This window comes from Trachypithecus francoisi, unplaced genomic scaffold (assembly GCF_009764315.1).
Source record: "Trachypithecus francoisi isolate TF-2019V2 unplaced genomic scaffold, Tfra_2.0 Lachesis_group6, whole genome shotgun sequence".
Lineage (NCBI taxonomy): Eukaryota > Metazoa > Chordata > Mammalia > Primates > Cercopithecidae > Trachypithecus > Trachypithecus francoisi.
This window is the reverse complement of record NW_022681471.1, coordinates 59,117,640-59,139,651: the sequence shown is the minus strand read 5'-3', so window position 1 is coordinate 59,139,651 and position 22,012 is coordinate 59,117,640.

The following is a 22,012-nucleotide window of genomic DNA, read 5'->3' as shown; positions in this document are numbered from 1 at the left end:
AGAGATATGAGTGATGCTTCTACAAGTGAAGAGCCACCAATGATCAACAGTAAACCATCATAAGTTAGGTAAGAGTCATGAAACAAATTCTTTCTCACAGTAGTCAGTAGAAAGCAGTTCTGCCAATAGTTTGATCTTGCACTTCTAGCCTCTAGAACTATGAAAAAATGCATTATAGTCCTTTAAGCTACCCAGTTTTTGGTGCTTTGTTATAGTGAAGTAAGGCAGGTGAGCCAAAAAGTTGAGGATTAGAATGGAAACATTCTTGGCTCACTTAAAAAATAATTCAAGAGTGAGCCAGCGGTAAAGAAAACAACTTCATTGGGGTGACAGTGTTACAGCTCCATGACTGCTCCTGCAGAGCAGATCTACCCCACAGGCAGTGGAATGAGGGCAGCAGCTCAGGGGCAGCTCTGCAGTTATATTTATACCAAATTTTAATTACATGCAAATTAAGGGTGGGTTATTCAGAATTTTCTAGAAAAAGGTTGATAATTTCAAGGTCATTCCCATGGAGTGGAGCTGTAACTTCCGGGTGTTGCCATGGCAATGGCACATTGACATGGCACTGGCGGGCAAGTCTTATGAAGATGTGCTTTGAGTGTCTCTTCCCCGTTTCAGCCAGTCTTCAGTCTGATTCAGAGTAAAACCCTGCCTTCTACCTCATTCCCTACTCAGAGATTAGATACTTATTTTTAAACTCAAGGGGTTTGCAAAAGGATGGAGATGGGTCTTCTATAACTGCTTCCTGCTGAGTTCATGGATGTAGACTCTGCCCAGCACTGAAGGAGTAAAAATTTTGGGATAAAAAAAAATCCAGAGATGTGGATAAAAAAATCCAGATCCAGAGATAAGAACTACATGACATACAAGAGAGTCCTGATATACTATCAGTGGATTTCTTAACAGAAACTCTGAAGGAAAGAATGGTATGAAATATTCAAAGCTCCGAAAGAAATAATATGAAAACTGGCAATTAAGAATACTTTAGTTACTTTAATTGGAAAAACTGTTCTTCTGACATGTAACAGGTTTGTTTTGTTTGTTTGTTTGTTTGTTTGTTTTTCAAGATGTCTGATTAGGGATGTCAGATTCCAGGTCTCCTCAGAAAGACCAAAGTTACAAATTGACGACCATGATTGAATGGAAAGATGAGGAAAGAAGGCCTGGATCTCTTTGAGGGCCCAGGGGAAACAACTGGTGTTCCTAAAAGGAAAACAGAAAGTATATTGCAAAATTAATCCCCCAAAGAACTCAGAGCCCCATGAAAAGGACAGGTCGGGGTGCTTCTGTACTTTCCTCATGCCTGCAACAATCTACTGACCACTGTCAGGCCTTCTGTCTTAGTTACCCTGGGCAATGCTTTTGGTGGCTCTTTGAGAAATTGCCAGGGATAGAGCCCTGTGTGGTCAGTTCACACAAATGCACCCACAGTCTTCTCAGGGCTGAACCGAGGTGGTCGGAGACGTACTGCTTGTGTACCCAATGTGAGTCACTGTTTTGTCTAGGGAACCTCAGCGCTTATACCACTGCATCACCAGATACTGCAAACATACCCCAAAACTTGCTCTGACTTTGGCAATGAGAGGAGACTGCCGAGTCTCTGAGGAGCTGCATAATCCCTGAAGATCTAGCCTTCAGCAGGGGCCACCCCTATGGAGCGGGGAGAGCATAAACCATCAACGCCATCTTGGGACAAAGGAAATGTAAACAAAACACCGATCACTGAGGGTGGCAGCACCAGTGACTGGGAACAGACGTGGAGAGCGGATAATTTTGTGCTGCCTCATCCACTGTCACAGACACAGTAGAGGCTCTCACACTGGGGTTTGGTGTGAGTCTACTTGGAGACAACCTTCCCATTGCTTTATACAGTGGTTGCACTCCCATTGCAAGTAAGACCATACTGAGTGGACATGGATAAAAGATGAGGTCCATCTTCCCCTTTCTACACAGAGCAACAAAATCCTGGCAACAGCAGGCATATGAGTCACAGAGTTTTCTGTGCTGGACTGAGGGATGTATCTCTGCCTCGAGTTTGTTTTGATGGTAGCTGCCAGAGGGGAACTTCTACAGACTCTAGTCACACTTCAACTAGGAGCCAAAGAACAGTATCCATTGAATCTATAAATAACCTTGGGCAGTATGGCCATTTTCACAATATGATTCTTCCTATCCATGAGCATGGTATGTTCTTCCATTTGTTTGTGTCCTCTTTGATTTCACTGAGCAGTGGTTTGTAGTTCTCCTTGAAGAGGTCCTTTACATCCCTTGTAAGCTGGATTCCTAGGTATTTGATTCTCTTTGAAGCAATTGTGAATGGAAGTTCATTCCTGACTTGGCTCTCTGCTTGTCTGTTACTGTGTGTATAAGATGCTTGTGATTTTTGCACATTAATTTTGTATCCTGAGACTTTGCTGAAGTTGCTTATCAGCTTAAGGAGATTTTGGGCTGAGACGATGGGTTTTTCTAAATATACAATCATGTCATCTGCAAACAGGGACAATTTGACTTCTTCTTTTCCTAACTGGATACCCTTGATTTCTTTCTCTTGCCTGATTGCCCTAGCCAGAACTTCCAACACTATGTTGAATAGGAGTGGTGAGAGAGGGCATCCCTGTCTTGTGCCAGTTTTCAAAGGGAATTTTTCCAGTTTTTGCCCATTCAGTATGATATTAGCTGTGGGTTTGTCGTAAATAGCTCTTATTATTTTGAGGTATGTTCCATCAATACCGAATTTATTGAGCGTTTTTAGCATAAAGGGCTGTTGAATTTTGTCAAAAGCCTTTCTGCATCTATTGAGATAATCATGTGGTTCTTGTCTTTGGTTCTGTTTATATGCTGGATTACGTTTATTGATTTGCGAATGTTGAACCAGCCTTGCATCCCAGGGATGAAGCCCACTTGATCATGGTGGATAAGCTTTTTGATGTGCTGCTGAATTCAATGCCATCCCCATCAAGCTACCAATGAGTTTCTTCACAGAATTGGGAAAAACTGCTTTAAAGTCATATGGAACCAAAAAAGAGCCCGCATTGCCAAGACAATCCTAGGTCAAAAGGACAAAGCTGGAGGCGTCACGCTACCTGACTTCAAACTATACTACAAGGCTACAGTAACCAAAACAGCATGGTACTGGTACCACAACAGAGAAATAGACCAGTGGAACAGAACAGAGTCCTCAGAAATAATACCACACATCTACAGCCATCTGATCTTTGACAAACCTGACAAAAACAAGAAATGGGGAAAGGATCCCTATTTAATAAATGGTGCTGGGAAAATTGGCTAGCCACAAGTAGAAAGCTGAAACTGGATCCTTTCCTTACCCCTTATACGAAAATTAATTCAAGATGGATTAGAGACTTAAATGTTAGACTAATACCATAAAAACCCTAGAAGAAAATCTAGGTAGTACCATTCAGGACATAGGCATGGGCAAGGACTTCATGTCTAAAACACCAAAAGCAACGGCAGCAAAAGCCAAAATTGACAAATGGGATCTCATTAAACTAAAGAGCTTTTGCACAGCTAAAGAAACTACCATCAGAGTGAACAGGCAACCTACAGAATGGGAGAAAATTTTTGCAACCTACTCATCTGACAAAGGGCTAATATCCAGAACTACAAAGAACTCAAACAAATATACAAGAAAAAAACAAACAACCCCATCAAAAAGTGGGGAAAGGATATGAACAGACATTTCTCAAAAGAAGACATCCATACAGCCAACAGACACATGAAAAAATGCTCGTCATCACTCGCCATCAGAGAAATGCAAATCAAAACCACAATGAGATACCATCTCACACCAGTTAGAATGGCAATCATTAAGAAGTCAGGAAACAATAGATGTTGGAGAGGATGTGGAGAAATAGGAACACTTTTACACTGTTGGTGGGATTGTAAACTAGTTCAACCATTATGGAAAACAGTATGGCGATTCCTCAAGGATCTAGAACTAGATGTACCATATGACCCAGCCATCCCACTACTGGTATATAACCAAAGGATTATAAATTACTCTACTACAAAGACACATGCACACGTATGTTTATTGCGGCACTATTCACAATAGCAAAGACTTGGAATCAACCCAAATGTCCATCTGTGACAGACTGGATTAAGAAAATGTGGCACATATACACCATGGAATACTATGCAGCCATCAAAAAGGATGAGTTTGCGTCCTTTGTAGGGACATGGATGCAGCTGGAAACCATCATTCTTAGCAAACTACATCACAAGAAGAGAAAACAAACACCGCATGTTCTCACTCATAGGGGGAACTGAACAATGAGATCACTTGGACTCGGGAAGGGGAACATCACACACTGGGGCCTATCATGGGGAGGGGGGAGGAGGGAGGGATTGCACTGGGGAGTTATACATGATATAAACGTTATGCACATGTACCCTAGAACTAAAGTATAATAAAAAATAAAAAAAGAAAAAAAAAAAAAAAAAAAAAAAAAGAACAGTATCCATATGAATTGAAGGTCATTAGCCCTATTATGGGAAACAGATTGTGCTTCTGCCTGCTCAGGATGAGAAGCTGGTGTAGCCTTTTCCCCCTTATTCCTATCCTGGAGACTTTAGTGCACTCCAACATGATCTCCCCCTCAGTGCTCCCCAGGAAGGTAGATGCTTATGCTTATTATCAAGCTACCAGAGAGCGAGCTGGCTCTTACTCTAAGCTCCATTTACTGTACTGGAGAGTAAGCTTCACTGCCAAATACTACTGAAAGGATATAGTGTCAGTGTATGATACAAGCTTCCTGAGATTTCTGCATTCTCAGACCCACAGGAGATAGATCATATGTTCAATACATTGCTACAACAAGATGCATTTGAGTAAAATACTGCAAACGTGCTATCCACAACCAAGGAATCCATACAAAGCCTGTGCACCTTGAAAGCATCCAGAAATAAAACCAAATTATTTTACACAAGATACACCACAGTAATAACCTCAAGAGAAAAAAGAATAAATAATAAAAAGGTACCATCCAAATGATAGCAAACACAAAACTGAGAAGTGACACTGCTTCAGAGGAGGAAAAAAAATCATTGCAAGAACTCTGGCAGTACAAAAAGACAGATTGTTTCAACATCTCCAGCAGATTGGACTATCTATCTCACAATAGAGCCTAAACAAAATGAAAATTCTGAAATGAGAGATAAGGAATCCAAAATATGGATCATATTGAAGCTCAAGGAGATTAAACAGAACGTTAAAAAGAAACAAGCAAACAAACAACAAAAAAAACAGAGAAATGATTCAGGATAAGGAAGATGAGATAGCTATGTTAAAAATATAGACCTTTTGGAATTAAAAAATTAAAGAAAATTCAAATAGAACTGAAACCTTCAAAAGTTGACTAGATCAAACAGAAGAATTCCAGAATTTGAAAACTGGTCTTGCAAATTAATCCAATCAGAAAATATTTTTAAAATAATTTAAAAAAATGAACAAAGCCTTTGAGAAATATGAAATGTTGTAATGTGACCAAACCTATGATTTATGTGCATTCTTGAGAGAGAAGAACAAAAAGTAAGCAATTTGGAAAACATATTTGGGAAAATAATTCGATAACATTACCCTAATATTACTAGAGAGATAAACATCCAGATACAAAAAATTCAGAGAATAACTGAAAGATACTACACAAGATGAATATCACCAAGACATTTAGTCATCCAGACTATCCAAGGTCAAACTTACTGAAAAAAAATCATAAAGCAGATAGAGAAGGGGACAAATCTCATGCAAAGATAATCCCATCAGACTGACAACAGATTCTCCATGGAAACCAGAAGAGAATGTTGTTCTATTTTGAGACTTCTTAAAGAAACAGAAATGCCAGCCCACATTTTCATACCCTGCCAAACAAAGCTTCATCAATAAAGCAGAAAAAAAGTATTTCCCATACAAGGAAACACTGAAATACTTTGTCACCATGCCACCACTAGACTGCACATAGAAAGAAATGCTCAAATGTGTTCTCAGCATGGAAATAAAAAGATCATACTTCTATCGAAAAGCACATGTAAGTATAACTTCACAGATCCTACAAAGTAATTACATAATTGAGACTACAGCAACTAGCTAACAACTAGCTAACAACAGTATAACAGTAACAAAATCTCACATATCAATCTTATCTTTTAATGTAAATAGATTAATGTTCCACTAAAAGATATAGAATGACAAATTGGATTAAAAAACACACACACACACAAGACCCAACCATATGTTGCCTTTAAGAGACCTACTTAAAGTGTCATGACATCCACAGACTCACAGTAAATGAGTGAAGAAATATATTTCGCATACATGGAAAACAAAACAGAGCAAGGTTGCTATTCTTGTATCACACCACATAAGCCAGACTCTAAACAAACAACAGTAAAGACAGACAAAAAAAGCACTCTGTAATGATACAGGGTTCAATTCAACAAGAAGGTTTATCTATTCTAAATATATATGCACCCAACACCAAAGAAGCCAGATTTATAAAACAAATACTAATATAACTAAGAAAAGAGATAGACATTCATAAAATGATAGAGGGGACTTCAATACTTCATTGGCAGCAGTAGAAAAATATTTGATGCAGAAAGTAACAAATTCTGGTCTTAAACTGTACTCTTGACCAAGTGGAACTAATAGATAAATCAGAATATTTCATCCAACAATGGCACAATATACATTTTTCTAATCTGTGCATGAAATATAGTCAATTCACAGATTTCACGCACAGAGGAAAATTCACAGATTAATTCCCCAAAACTAATCATATACTTGTCCATAAAGCAAGTTTCAATATACTTTAAAAAGATCTATCACTATATCAGATCAACTACATTCTCAGACCACAGTGGAATAAATCTAGGAATCTATACCAAGAGGAATCCTCAAAACCATACAAGAACAAGGAAAATACACAGCTTGTTTTTGAATGACTTTGGGTAAACAATAAAATTCCGGCAAAAATTAAAATTTTTAAACAAAATATAGACACTGCATGCCAAAACTTCTCAGATGCAGCAAAAGTAGTATTAAAAGAAAAGTTTAAAAAACTAAACTTGCATTTCAAAAAGATAAAATATTTCAAGTTAACAACCTAATATCATACCCCAAAGCACTAGAACAACAAAAACAATTCAAACCCAAGGACAATAGAAGAAAAAAATAACAAAAATCACAGTAGAGCTAAATGAAATTGAGGACAAATAATACAAAGGATCAGCAAAGTGACAAGTTTGTGTTTTTGAAAGTATAAACAAAATTGATAGGCAGCTAGCTAGATTAAGAAAAGCAATTCAAATGAGCACAATTAGAAATAATAAAGGTGATGTAACAACTGATACCACAGCAATACAAAAGACCATCAAAGATTACTGTGAACATCTCTACATGCACAAACTAGAGAGCCTAGAGAAAATGGAAAAATTCCTGGAAACATGCGACCTTCCAAGATTGAACCAGGAAGAAATAGATTACACATAGATTTCTATTTCTTCCTGGTTCAATCTTGGAAGTTTGCATGTTTCCAGGAATCTTCTATGCCAATAATGAGTTATGAAATTGAATCAGTGATAAAACATCTACCAACAAAGCCCAAGACCATATGGATTTAGAGCTAAATTCCACCAGAAGTACAACAAAATCTGGTATGAATGTTACTAAACTATTACAAAAAATAAAGGAGTAGAGATTCCTCCCTAACTCATTCTATGAAACCAGTATAATTCTGACACCAAAATCTAGCAAGAACTCAGCACAAAAGTAAACTTTAGGTCAATATTCTTGATAAACATAGACACAAAATTCACAACCAAATACTAGTAAACAGTATCTACCAGCACACGAAAAACATAATTTATCATGATCAGCTGGGGTTTATCCCAGAAATGCAATGATGGTTCAACATATGAAAATGTGTTATTTACAACATATTCAGAAATAACAAAAAGCACATTATCATCTCCATAGTTGCAGATAAAATTCAATATCCCTTTATGATAAAAACCCTCAACAACGTAGGCATCAAATGAATATATTTCAAATTAGTAACAGCCATGAATGACAACCTCAGCCAACATCATACTTATTGAGGAAAAATTGAAAGCATTCCTCCTAAGAACTAGTATAAGACAGGGATGTCCACTCTCATCCCTTTTATTCAACATAGTACTGAAAGCCCTTCCCAGAGAAACTAGGCAGGAAAACAAACGACATCCAAGTTGGAAAAGAGAAAATCAAATTATCTCTGCTTGCTGATCAGATGATCTTATATCTGGAAAATTCGAAGATTGCTCCAGAAGACTTTCACATCTGATAAACAACTTTAACAAAGTTTTAGGATACAATATTAATGCACAAATACTAGTTGTATTTCTATACACCAACAATGTTCAATTTAAGAGCCAATCAATAAGTCAATCTTATTTAAAATAGTCACACAAAAAAATAGGAATACATTTAACCAGCAAGATGAAAGACCTATACAAGGAAAACTATAATATGCCAATGAAAAAATTGTAGATGACACAGATGAAAGAACATGCTATGCCCATGAATAGAATCAGTATCATTAAAATGAATATACACTCCAAAGCATTCTACAGATTCAATACAATTCTTATGAAAATACCAACATCGTTTTTCACAGAGTTAGACAAAACAATTCTAAAATTCATATGGAAAGAAAAAAAGGCCCAAAATAGCCAAAGCAATCCTAAGCAATAAGAACAAAGCTGGAACATCACATTACCTGACTGCAAACTTTGCTACAAGGAGATAGTAACCCAAACAGCACTGCACAGGCACAAAAATAGACACATAAATCAATAGAATAGAAAAAGAAACCAGAAAGAAAGCCACATACCTACAACTAATTGATTTTTGACAAAGTAAACAAAAGTAAACATTGGGGAAAGGACATCCTATTCAATAAATGCCTCAGGAAGAACAGGCTAGCTAAACGTAGAAAAATGAAACTGAACGATTATCTCCCACCGAATAGAAAAATTAGCTCAAGATGGTGTAAAAGTTTATATTTTAGACTGGATTCTCAAAAAGTTCTGGAAGAAAACCTAGGAAAACATCTTCTGGACATTGGCCTAGGTTAAGAATTTATGACTAATGCATCAGAGACCAGTGCAGCAAAAGCAGATATATACAAATTAAAATTAAATAAAAGAACTTCTGCACAGCAAAAGACACTAACAACAGACTAAATAGATAACCTACAGCATGGAAAAAAAATTTGCAAACTATGCATCTGATAAATGACTAATATTTATAATCTATAAAGAATTTAAACAAATCATCACTAAGAAACCAATAACTTCATCAAATAGTGAGCAAGGACATGAACAGACACTTCTCAAAGAAGGCATATAGCGAGTCAACAAATATATGAAAAAAGGCTCAATATTACAAATCATCATATATGAGCAAATTAAAACCACAATGCAATCCATCTCATAAGAGTCAGAATGGTTATTATTAAATACTCAAAAAATAAAAGATGTTGATGAGAATGTAGAGAAAAAGGGACACTTATTTACCATTACTTGGACTATAAATTAGTTCAACCCCTAAGATAATCAGTATCCAGATTTCTCAAAGAACTAAAACAGAACTGCCATTTGACCAGCAATCCCACTGCTGCTTCTCTCTCCAAAGGAACAGAAATCATTCTACCAAAAAGACATCTGCACTCATATGTTTATGGCAGTCCTATTCACAACAACAAAGTCATGGAATCAACCTAAGTGTCAATCTATGGTTGATTGTGTAAAGAAAATGTGGTATATATACAGCATGAAATCCCGTGCAGCTATAAAAAATAATAATGTCTTTGTAGCAACGTAGATGGAGCAGGAGGCCATTAACCTAAATGAAATAACTCAATAACAGGAAAACAAACACTGCATAATCTCACCTTTAAGTGGGAGTTAAGCAGTGGATACACATGGAAAAATATGGAAATAATAGACACAGAGTAATCCAGCACATATATATACACACACACACACATAGTTAATAACAATGTATATTTCTATTATTACAATACAATAATATGTATTTTTAATACAAAATATGTATTTTAGTAATGTATTTTAAAATTATGTATTAACTTTAAAATATATTATTATATATTATATATATTATTAACTATATATGGTTGATATTAATGTATATTTAGAAATTAAGAGAATACAATTCAAATTTATCATTAAAAAATGATAGCAAGTGATGTAATAGTTAATTTAGCTTTATTTAATCTTTCCATGTTGTGTGTTTTGTGTGTATGTTTGTGTGTGTGTGCACATATATATATACACACACAAATACACACACACACACACACACACACGTGTGGGACCTGTGGAACATGGACTGGCTTCCTCTCCTTGGGTTAACCATAGTGCATTGGAGGTGTGAATAAAGGACCTAGGATCTTTGCTCCTTTGTTAGTCTGAGGGTAGAAAGGTCAGTTTCACTCCAGAGGCCATGGCAGAGAGGTTTTCAGTTGCCCCTGGAGGCCCTGTCCAGGAAGTTCCTCAGTTGCTACTGGCTCAGTAACTCTGGTGGGGGTGGCAGGAGGCCCAGGCATGGAGGACCTCACCAGTGAGGAGATGTGGGACCAAGCACCCACTTAAGTCTGGTCACTTTTCCATTGGGCTGCTGCAGTATGCTGGGGTCTCACTCCAGTCCCTAGTCACCTTAGATTTTCCAATACCAGTGAAGGCTGTGTAACAGCAAAGATGGCAGCCTTCCCCACTGGACCTGTTTTTGGCCTGAACACACCTGTAGAAGGTAGCTAGAGACCCTGGTTGGGAGTTCCCACCCAGTGAGGAGGAACAGGATTGGCAGACCAGTTTGAAAAAGCAGCCTGGTCATGCTTTGGTAGAGCAGCTGTGCTGGGTGTCCACTTCAGCCTCCAGTCATCTTAGACACTCCAAAGCCCAAAGGTTGGAATAGCTAAGTCATGCAAACAATGAAGATGGCGGCTCACCCCTCCTCTGGGAGCTCCATCCTCGGAGAGTTTGAAATCTCTGTCAGCCAGAGAACACTGGTAGGGATAGCTGGAGATCCCGGTTGTGAGGCCCCACTGATGATGAGAAACAGAATTAGGGAACTGCTTAAAAAAACATCCTGGCCACGTTTTCATAAGGCAGTTGTGCTGTGCAGGCGGTCCACTTCAGTCCCTGGTCACCTTGGACTCTCCAAAGTTCGAAGGCCAGAATAGCTAAGTCACCCAAACAACACAAAAGGCAGCTCACCCCTCCCTCTGGGAGCTCCATTCCAGAGAGGCTTCAAATCTCTGTCAACTGGAGAACACCAGTAGGGGTGGCTAAAGACCCAGTTGGGAGTCCTGTACACTGAAAAGGAATGTGACAGAGGACCTTCTTAAAAAGTCAGTCTGGCTGTATTTTTGTAGAGCAGTTGTGATGTGCTGTAGGATCCCTTCTGTTCCTGGTTAGCTTGGACTCTCCAAAGCCCACAGGGTGGAACGGCTAAGTCTCCCAAACAGCAAAGAGGGTGGCCCACCCCTACCTGCAGGAGCTCCATCCCAGTTGCAATATTACTATCAGTGGCTGACTGAAATTCCAAGCCAGAGTTTTATTCTGTGAGGTGTCTTGTTAGTGGGACCTGCGGACAGTCACTGCTCAGCTCCCTGGATTCAGCCTCTAACCTTTCACTTTGCTGGAATTGCAGGTAATTTTTCTGGGAAGCCCAGAAAGCCAGAGTATCTAAGGCTCTAGGGTCTCAGCACGTGCCTGACCAGCTGCTCAGCTGAGACTCCACATAGCTCTGTGTGTCAGACTGAAGGTCCTGGTGGAGTTGGTTCATGACGGGAATCTCCTGACCCAAAGGTTGCAACGATCTGTGGAAGAAGCATGGGATCCTGTGGTCACACTTTCACTCACCACTTCCTTGGGTCAGGGAGGTTACTTGGCTCCATGTCGCTCCTGGGTGGGTCATCATCCTTCTTTGATTTTCTCCATTTTTCATGGGTCAAGTTGTTTTCTTGATTAGTCCTTATGCACATGCCTGGATGTTTCAGCTGAAAATGCTGTATTTACTCTGCCCTTCCTTTTCTCTCCATGAGAGCCATGCACACTAGCTTCTTCTAGTTGGCCATCTTGGCCACCTCCCCCACAGAGAACCTTTCTGTCAGGGGTAACAAATATGGATTTGATGATGGAATCCTTTAACTTTGATGCAAAGCTACAAGAAGGCCTCAACACCTTTGGTTTACAACAGTATTAGACTGTCTCACTTCCATCATTAATTACAAATTATTAATGAGCATCCTACACAGTGCAGGATTGGTCAGTCTGTTCAAAGCTTTGATTGGACACTCCTCAGTTGTAATCAAGCAGATCCTCAGTATCACAATGCATGCTTTTTTTTTTTATTGTGGAAGTGCATTAAGAACTTGTGTTTGTACAATCTATAATTTACAAGCTATAGGAAACTGGAAGCAGATGAAAACTGTCTGATTTCAACCATCAATGGCAATATGCTACAAAAATCTCCAGGAAGTGTTAAACCACGTGATTGACATCTGCTCTGTGACATGAACACTCTATATGAATATTTATAAAGTTAAAATTAACTGAGATAGTTATTCTGCCAACTAGAATTTACAGATTCACATATACCTAGATACTCAATGATACCTATTTGGACATGTTAGTTTAGTTTTTATACACTCCATGTTTGTCTTGAAGAACAAGTGAATGTAACTCAGGACAGATAGTATGATTGCTAAGCAGCAGGAAAATTCACTTTATTTCTTTGGTCATAAATTAACTTGAGACCTTTCAGCTTGAGTTTCTTGTTATTTCGTTGTTTGTTTTCTTTTTCCAGACCTGTTACTTTGTTATAGGTACAGACTAAGTAGAGAGTTAGGTTAGCTAAAGTTGAGCATCTGCCAGGTAACTACAATAGAGAGATAAAAAGTGTGAGCAAGAGAGAAACAAACAGGTAAGTGGCTCGTACATGCAAGACAGAGACTGCAATGAAAGAACATGAACTCTAAAGTGGGTAATAAGGGAAAATAATAACATGCAGAAAACATTGAAAAGTGATAAGGTGGTAATGTAAATAAGTTTGATTCCAATGGAATTAAATAATTGTTGGAAAGGGATGCTAGAGGATATGACCTAGAAATATAGGATGTTGTGACTAGTGAATATAATTACTGAAATTGAGATTTTGTAAATGTAATTAATGAAAATAATAATGTCTGTGATCATAGGTGGAAGTGTCAGAGATGGGGCAAAAGACAAGATCACTGACACTAATGAAGTCAAGAAACTGAGAGAACAGTTTGAGGGATTTTTTTTTTTTTAATTTTAACATTCCTGACAACTGACAAGAGTGGTGTTGGAGATAAATTAAGTCAGACGTAAAGTTCTGAAGGAAGAAATGTAAATAATTAGCCAGTCTATAAATAAAAATACAAGAGAGAGTGATATGGTTAGCTCATGCATCTTCACCCAAATCTCATCTTGAATTGTAATCCCCAGGTGTTGAGGGAGGACCCTGGTGGGAGGTGATTGGATCATGGAGATGATTTCTGCCATGCTGTTCTCATGGCAGTGAGTACTCACAAGATCCGATGGCTTTATTAGTGTTTGGCAAGTTCCTCCTTCACTCACTCTTCTCTTTCCTGCCGACTTATGAAGAAGGTGCTTGCGTCCCTTCCACCAAGATTGTAAGTTTCCTGAGGCCTCCCCAGTCATGCAAAACTGTAAATCAATTAAACCCCTTTTCTTTATAGATTATCCAATTTTGGGTAGTATCTTTACAGCAGTGTGAGAACAGACTAATACAAATGTAATACTATCACTATTGGGGAAAATTTGCCCCTGATAATTCACGTATGTTCTTTTCTATTTTCCCTAAGTGTTGACTGGTCTGAGAAATAAAGGGAAAGAGTACAAAAGAGAGAAATTTTAAAGCTGGGTATCCAGGGGAGAACTCGCATGTCGGCAGGTTCTGTGATACTCCCTGAGCCATAAAACCAAGTTTTTATTAGTAATTTTCAAAGGGGAGGGAGTGCATGAATAGGGTGTGGGTCACGGAGATCACATGCTTTAAGGGTAACAAAAGATCACAAGGCAGGAGGTCATGGTGAGATCAGGAGGTCAGGGTGAAACTAGAATCACTAACGAACTTCTATGTCCTGCTGTGCATGCATTGTCCGGGTTCAAGAGCAGAGAACTGGTCTGACTAGAATTCACCAGGCTGGAATTTCCTAATCCTAGCAAGCCTGGGGGCACTGCAGGAGACTAGGGTGTGTTTCATCCCTATCTACATCTGCATAAAGGCAGACACTCCCAGAGCAGCCATTCAGAGACCTCCTCTGGGAATGCATTCTTTTCCTAAGGCTGTTAATTATTAATATTCCTTACTGGGGAAAGAATTCAGAGATATTTATCTTACCCATTTTTGGTAATAAGAGGAATATGGCTCTGTTCTGTGAAGACCACGGACAGTCAGACTTTAAAGTTATCTCCCTTGTTCCCTGAAAATCGCTGTTATCCTGTTCTTTTTTTTTTTTTGAGACAGAGTCTCACTCTGTAGCCCAGGCTGGAGTGCAGTGGCTGGATCTCAGCTCACTGAAGGTCTGCCTCCCGGGTTCCCACCATTCTCCTGCCTCAGCCTCCTGAGTAGCTGGGACTACAGGCGCCCATCACCTCGTCTGGCTAGTTTTTTGTATTTTTTAGTAGAGACGGGGTTTCACCGTGTTAGCCAGGATGGTCTCGATCTCCTGACCTCATGATCCACCCATCTCGGCCTCCCAAAGTTATCCTGTTCTTAAGGTGCCCAGATTTCATATTGTTCAAATACACATGTTCTACAAGTTGTGCAGTTAACGCAATCATCACAGGGTCCTGAGGTGACATTCATCCTCAGCTTACGAATATGATGGGATTAAGAGATTAAAGACAGGCATAGGAAATCACAAGAGTATTGATTGGGGAAGTGATAAATTTCCATGAAATTGTCACAATTTATGTTCAGAGGTTGCAGTAAAGACAGACGTAAGAAATTATAAAAGTATTAATTTGGGGAACTAATAAATGTCCATGAAATCATCACAATTTATGTTCTGCTGCCACAGCTTCAACCAGTCCCTCCATTTGGGATCCTTGACTTCCCGCAACATATCAATATATACAATATATAGTATAGTATGTCATGCAATCCAAAGGATATTTTTTCTTTTTGTCAATTAGAAGGGAAGAAAAATGGTCCAGAATTGGCAAGAAAAAACTAAGACAGTGTATTCTCAGGCCCACTAGTTCATAGAATGTGAGATAATAGAATCTCTTTCACTTATCTTAGCTCCTGGGGGAAACACTGTCCTCTGGAGACATCCAGAAAATTTAAGAAGGTAATGGAGACATCTAGGAAAACAGTGAGGCATTTTTTTCCATTAGGGAGCACAGTGAGAGGATTTAAGGCATTGAGAATAGATTGAAAATTGGTACATATTATAGTATGTACACTGCCATGAGAAGATAAGAATTGATCCATTTTATGATAGAAAAGTTTGGAGTCTTGGTACACTCGTGATCATCAAAGTAAGCAAGGACAAGTGTCATAAAGATAATTCTCTCTATTGTGACTTACATGGAGGTGAATAATTATTCTAATTATTAGTATAATTTTAGGGTCTCTGCATGAGTACGAACTCTGAGTTAGCCCCTATATTTTCTAAGAGGTTGATGCGATGTTCATCCTAGGGAAAGACTACATTACAAAAAGCAAGTGGATGTCTATGCTAGTTGCGTAAATCATGTTGAAAATGATGTCAATCCTCAGAGATGGGCAGCCCTACTAAGACTATAAGAAATTCTGCCAACTGTGAACTTTAAACTCTCTTGAGGTGAATAACTAACCAACAGCCAACAAAATTCTTATCTGAGAAAGAGTGAAAATATACTATATTTAGGAAAAAGACAAGGATGCTTTCTACTATCTGAATTTTAAGTATTTGTCAGGACATTTTACTTAATGTAATTATATATAATATATTTTATATATTTTATAATTTGCAACATTATATATATTATATATTATATATCACATATACATCATGTATGAGCATCTATATATGATGTTGCTGAAATGGGAAAAGTTCCCTTGTCCCTCTTGCAGGGCATGACATGGGGATGTGGCTTGCTTCTTCAGTGCTGTGTTGCTCAAACCTTCAGGGGAGCATACAGATGGGCAGGGAGACCTATGGCAGTGTCTAGGGGTGAATGTTTACAGCTGAAGCCCCAGTGGGTATGTGTTACAGGGTGCTCTTTTAGTTTAACCATCCATAGGTGGCTGTGTTAGCTCAATTAGACTCCTGCCTTATCACAGGCACAGAGGGTTTTCTGTATCCCAGGATTCTTGCCTTGGTGTGCCAGAAGAATTGGATCACATATGGGCTTGGAGAATGAGTTCAAGGTTTTATTGAATGAAAGTAGCTCTCAGCAGATGGGGGAGCCAGAAGGGAGAAGATTTTCCCCTAAAGTCAGGCCACTTGGAGGCCTGGGCTCTGCTTCAACTGCCCCAGCCAAACTCTGTGTTGTTCTGTTGGTCGGTGGCCTGCCGGCATGTTCAGGGTGTTCCTCTCGACATCCAGCCACCCATGTGTTCCTCTGCTGATGGGCTCCTCTTGACATCCAGCTACCTGTGTGTCTTCCTGCTAGCATCTTGGGGTTTTCACAGGCACGGGATGGGGGTGTGGAAGGCCAGGGTGGTCTTGGGAAATGCAACATTTGGACAGGAAAACAAAAATGCCTGTCCTCATGTAGGTCAGTGGCCACAGGTCTGGGTGTGGAGTCCTAGCCAGGGACGACACCCTTCCCCCCTTCTGTATAATTTAAAGGGATCATGCCATTCCTTTCCCAGAACTTCCCTTCCATATCATTTCTAATAACATGTTTGGATACTTCAGAAATCTAAGATAGATCAGCTAAGACACATAAGAGCTTAGAATTTGTCACTTTCGTTTTTCAACAGGGAAAAGCTGGAAAAACTGAAAACCAATTGACACCTTTTGGACTCATCAGAGAAGAGAAGTTACTAGATTTCCTTGAAATATTTAGAAACAGTTATTTTCAGAAGGTCAAAGTATGTGAGCATTTTCTTATCTGGAGCAGACACTGCCAGACACCCTAGAAGTCAGTAAGAATGTTAAACCAGAAATTTTGATGAATTTATGGTGCCCAAATGTGGGCTAGCTTCTGGAGGCTGCAGTCATAGGCATACTCCTCATTTCTGTAGGCTTTCCTACAGAAACTCCACCAGGCTTTCATAGAGTAGATTTAGAAAAATCCTAAGAGTGCTCCCTTTGTGACTGTACCAAGGGAAGGTGAAGTTTTCCTTTCAGAACAAAAGGATTAATCCCTAGGGGGGTTGGACATCGTCAGAGGGCACCAGTAAAATCCCATTTCAGTTAGGTGAAGGAAATTTTATCCTACCCAAACAGTGTCTCACCTAAGAGATAAAAAAGCCTGAATCTACAGAGAAGACATCTTTAATAACATCCACTGGGAACACCGTGATTCTTTATTGCCGCCAGGGAAGGAATTAGGTGGCAGGGTGAAAAAACATCTACCCCTAAAGAAAAAAAAGAAACACGAATTACAAAAGTCATAGCTCTGAAATACAGCTTACTATGCATTCCAAAGCCTGAAAATAAAAAATAAAAACTAGAGAATGCCTTATATCCTCCTTTCCTGTATTATCACCATACTAGTAATGCCTCCAATAATGGTTACAGTGGATTACAACTGAAAGAGCTAAAATTAAAAATAAATAGATAAAACTTTCTGAGAAGCAGAATAGAGAAGCCTAAAATTCAAGAGGAGAGAAAAAAACATGATTACTAGAGACATATGAAGCTTCCAGTGTCCATAGCTACAACAAACATCAAACATAACACAACTCTTGGCCAAATTAACATGTATACCAAACATCTACTAACATATATGATATCTTCAGCATTCAACAAAAAGTTCTAAGACATGCCCAAAAGGCAAGAAGCAAACAAATAAACAAAGAACACATAGTCAGAAGACAAAATATTAAAGAGACAAAGACTCACTTATGACATGGATGTTGGAATTATCAGAGAGGAAATTTAAAATGATTATTATTACCTTGTCAAAATCTCTAATGAAAAAGTACAGGACTTGCAAAACCAGAAGGGTTATATAAGAGGAGAGATGAGAATTATAAGAATAAAAAGAAAATGTTAGAAATTATTTTTAAAAAACATACAGCAACAAAAATGAAGAATGATCTCCATAGGTTCATCAGTACACCCAACCCAACTAAATAAAATGTCAGTAAATTTGAAGACAGATCAATAGAAATTTTTCAAACTGAAATTGAATTAAAAAATGACAAAAATAGAACAGAACATTCAAGAACTCTGGGAAAATATTTGCAAAATTGTAATACTAGATGAAAAAGACAAAACAAAATGAAATAAAAATTTGGGAAATAGTAGTTGAAAAATGTTAAAATAGTGACAGGCACCAATACACAGATCTAAGAAGCTCAGAGAACACCACAAAAAGATACACACAGTATTAGTCAGGATTCTCCTGAAAAATACAAGCAATAGAACCAGTAGGCTCTATTTTTCTCTCTGTATAGAGAGAGAGAGACAGAAGTTTATTTTAAGAAATTGGCTCACATTATTATGGGAGCTGGCAAATCCAAAATCTGCAGGATGGATTGGTAGATTGGAGACCCAAAGAAGAGCAAATAATGTAGTTCAATTCTGAAGGCCATCAGAATAAAATTCCAGGAAGGAACCAACATTGTAGTTCAAATCCAAAGGATATCTACTGGCAGAATTACTCTTTGCTTGGGGGAAGTAGGTACTTTTGTTCTATTCAGTTCTTAACTGACTGGATGAGACCCACCCTGATTACAGAGCGAAATCTGTTTTGCTCAAAGTTTACTAATTTATATGCTAATCTCATGGAAAATAGTCTTCATAAAAATATCTGGAATAATGTGTTACCAAATATTTGGGCACAATGAAGCATCCAAATTGACACTTAAAATTAATTATCACACATAACAAAACATAGATAAGAATTGCCAAAGATGTCTCATCAGATATTATGTCAACAGCAAAATAATGGCATAAAATCTTTAAAATGTTAAAAGAAAAATTCTGCCAATCAAAAATTCTATACCCAGTAAAACATGTACTTTAAGATTGAAAAAAAAAAAAGCCTTTCTCAAAAAAAAAAAAAATATATATATATATAGCTAGTGTACTAGCCCTACAAAAATTGTTAAAGGAAGTTCTTCACAGAAAGAAATTTATATAAGTCAGAAAAATTGAGAATACACACAAAAAAGGAAGAGTAGAGCACAACAAATAAATAAAGGTAAAATGTCTTTTATGTTTTTCTTAATTTCCTAAAAGATAATGAATATTTTAAAACAACAATAATAACAATGTTTGAGTATTTATAGCATATGTTTAAATAAAATGAATAATGACTGTGTTAGAAGACAGGAGAGAGGAATTAAGAATATCATAAATTACCTGCACTATATCGGAATGAAATAGTATCATTTAAAGAGGAACTTAGATTGTTTAAAAATGTATATAGTAAACCCTCACGCAACCACTAAAAAAGATGAAAAGGAAGTATAAATGATATGTCAGTATAGAAAAAAATGACATAATAAATGCTCAATAAATAACAGAGAGAGCCAGAGAAGGAAACATTTAAAAGAAAGAAAGAGCAAATGTAGTTAATACAAAACATAAAGATAATAGGCTGGGTGTGGTGGCTCACGTTTGTAATCCCAGCACTTTGGGAGGCCAAGGCAGGTAGATCACCTGAGGTCAGGAGTTCAAGACCAGCCTGACCAACATGGAGAAACCCTGTCTCTACTAAAGATGCAAAATTAGCCAGACATGGTGGCACACACCTGTAATCCCAGCTATTCGAGAGGCTGAGGCAGGAGAATTGCTTGAACCTGGGAGGCAGAGGTTGCAATGAGCCAAGATCGTGCTATTGCACTGCAGCCTGGGCAGCAAGAGTGAAACTCTGTCTCAAAAAAAAAAAAAAAAAAAAAAAGATAGTATATATGTTTTATTCCAAACATGTTTGGAATCGCTTTATACCTGAATAGTCTAATCACACCAGTCAAAATCAGAAATTGACTGCCTGTTGCTGTGTTAATTAACTTAGGATTATGGCCTCCAGTTCTATCCATGTTGTTGCAAAGGACATGCTTTTATTTTTCTCTATAACTGTGTAGTATTTCATGGTGTATATGCAACACATTTTCTCAATTATAAGTGGTAGCTAAATGTTGAGCACAGAAGGACTCAAACAAGGGAACAACAGACACTGTGGACTACTAGATGGGGGTGGTGGGAAGAAGGAACTGGGTTGAAAAACTACCTATTGGGTAACATGTCACTACCTGGGTGCAATATAATCATGTAAAAAATCTGAACATGTATGCCCTGTATCTAATAAAAGTTGAATTAAAAAAAAAAACAGAAATTTGGGAAGAATGATCACTGATAAACACCAATGTAGGGAAAGATGTACTCTTACACCATACTTATTAGAGTTTTCATTGGTATGATCACTTTGGGGAGCTATTTAGCAATATTTTGTGAGATTAAAAATGTGCATATTTCATGAGCAGACAATTCCAACTCTCAATGTCTATATCAGATATGTTCTATTTTATATATGCCAGGAAACATATGAAAAAAAGTATTTACTTCAGAACTTGTTTATATCAGCAAATAAAGTGTAAATAAATTAACTTTCTGCCAGTAGGAAAATGGATGACTTAGAGATAGATTATTTTTATAAGAAAATAGTATATATATTAGAAATGAATTCAGTTGATTTACTTGTATCAAGCGGGATAAATATAGAAAAGATAATGTTAAGTAAAAATCAAAGCTTCAAAAGGGTACTTAGAGTAGGAAACAACATATAAAACTTAAAACACAAATTAATAGAATATTTGTTTATGGGGACATACATATGTAATAAAGACAAAAATACACATTTGTTAATTCAATGGTATAAAAAATCATAAATTACAGATTAGATTAAGAAACAAACACCCATATCAAGAAAACAAAAAAAAAAATATACCTAATTATATGCTGTGTAAAAGAAACCCAATTTAAATGTGAAGAATTATAGAAGTTAAATAAAATGATGAAGAAAGATATATCATGCAAACATGAAGCATAAAAAGTAGCTGAATTACTTCTATTAATTTCAGACAAAGCAATCTTCAGAACAAAAAAGAGTATAAGGAGTAAAAGAAACATTAAATAATGAAAAAAAGGATCAATTGTCAAAGCAGACATAATTATAAAAGGATGTGCACCTAAAAAACAGCATCAAAATATGTGCAAAAATTTATAGAACTGAAAGGAGAAATAGACAAATATCCTATTACAGTTGCATAATTTGACACTCCCTTGTCAGTAAATGATAAATAGAGCAGACAGAAAATGATAAGGCTAAAGATAAATTGAACAGCACTATCAACAAATGTACATTATAGAATATTCTGTGCAGCATCATAAGAACACACATTCTTCTCATGTGCAGATGGAACACTCATCAAGATGGAACACTCACAAAGATACATCACAGTATAGGCCATAAAATAAACATTCGCAAGTTGAAAATGCTAGAAATTATGTAAAGTACATTGTCAGATCGTAACAGATCTACTGTAGAAATCACTAACTGAAATGTGGCCATAAAACCCCAACTATTTATGAAATAGAGAATATAGCTCTAAATAACACCTAGGGTTAAAAACAACTACCAGCATATCTTATGAACATAGAGTACATGCAAAAATCCTTTAAAGTATTAGCAATTCAAAAATGGTAAGATATAAAAAGAGTAATACACCACAACTGATTCATTATAGGAATGCAAGTATGGTTTT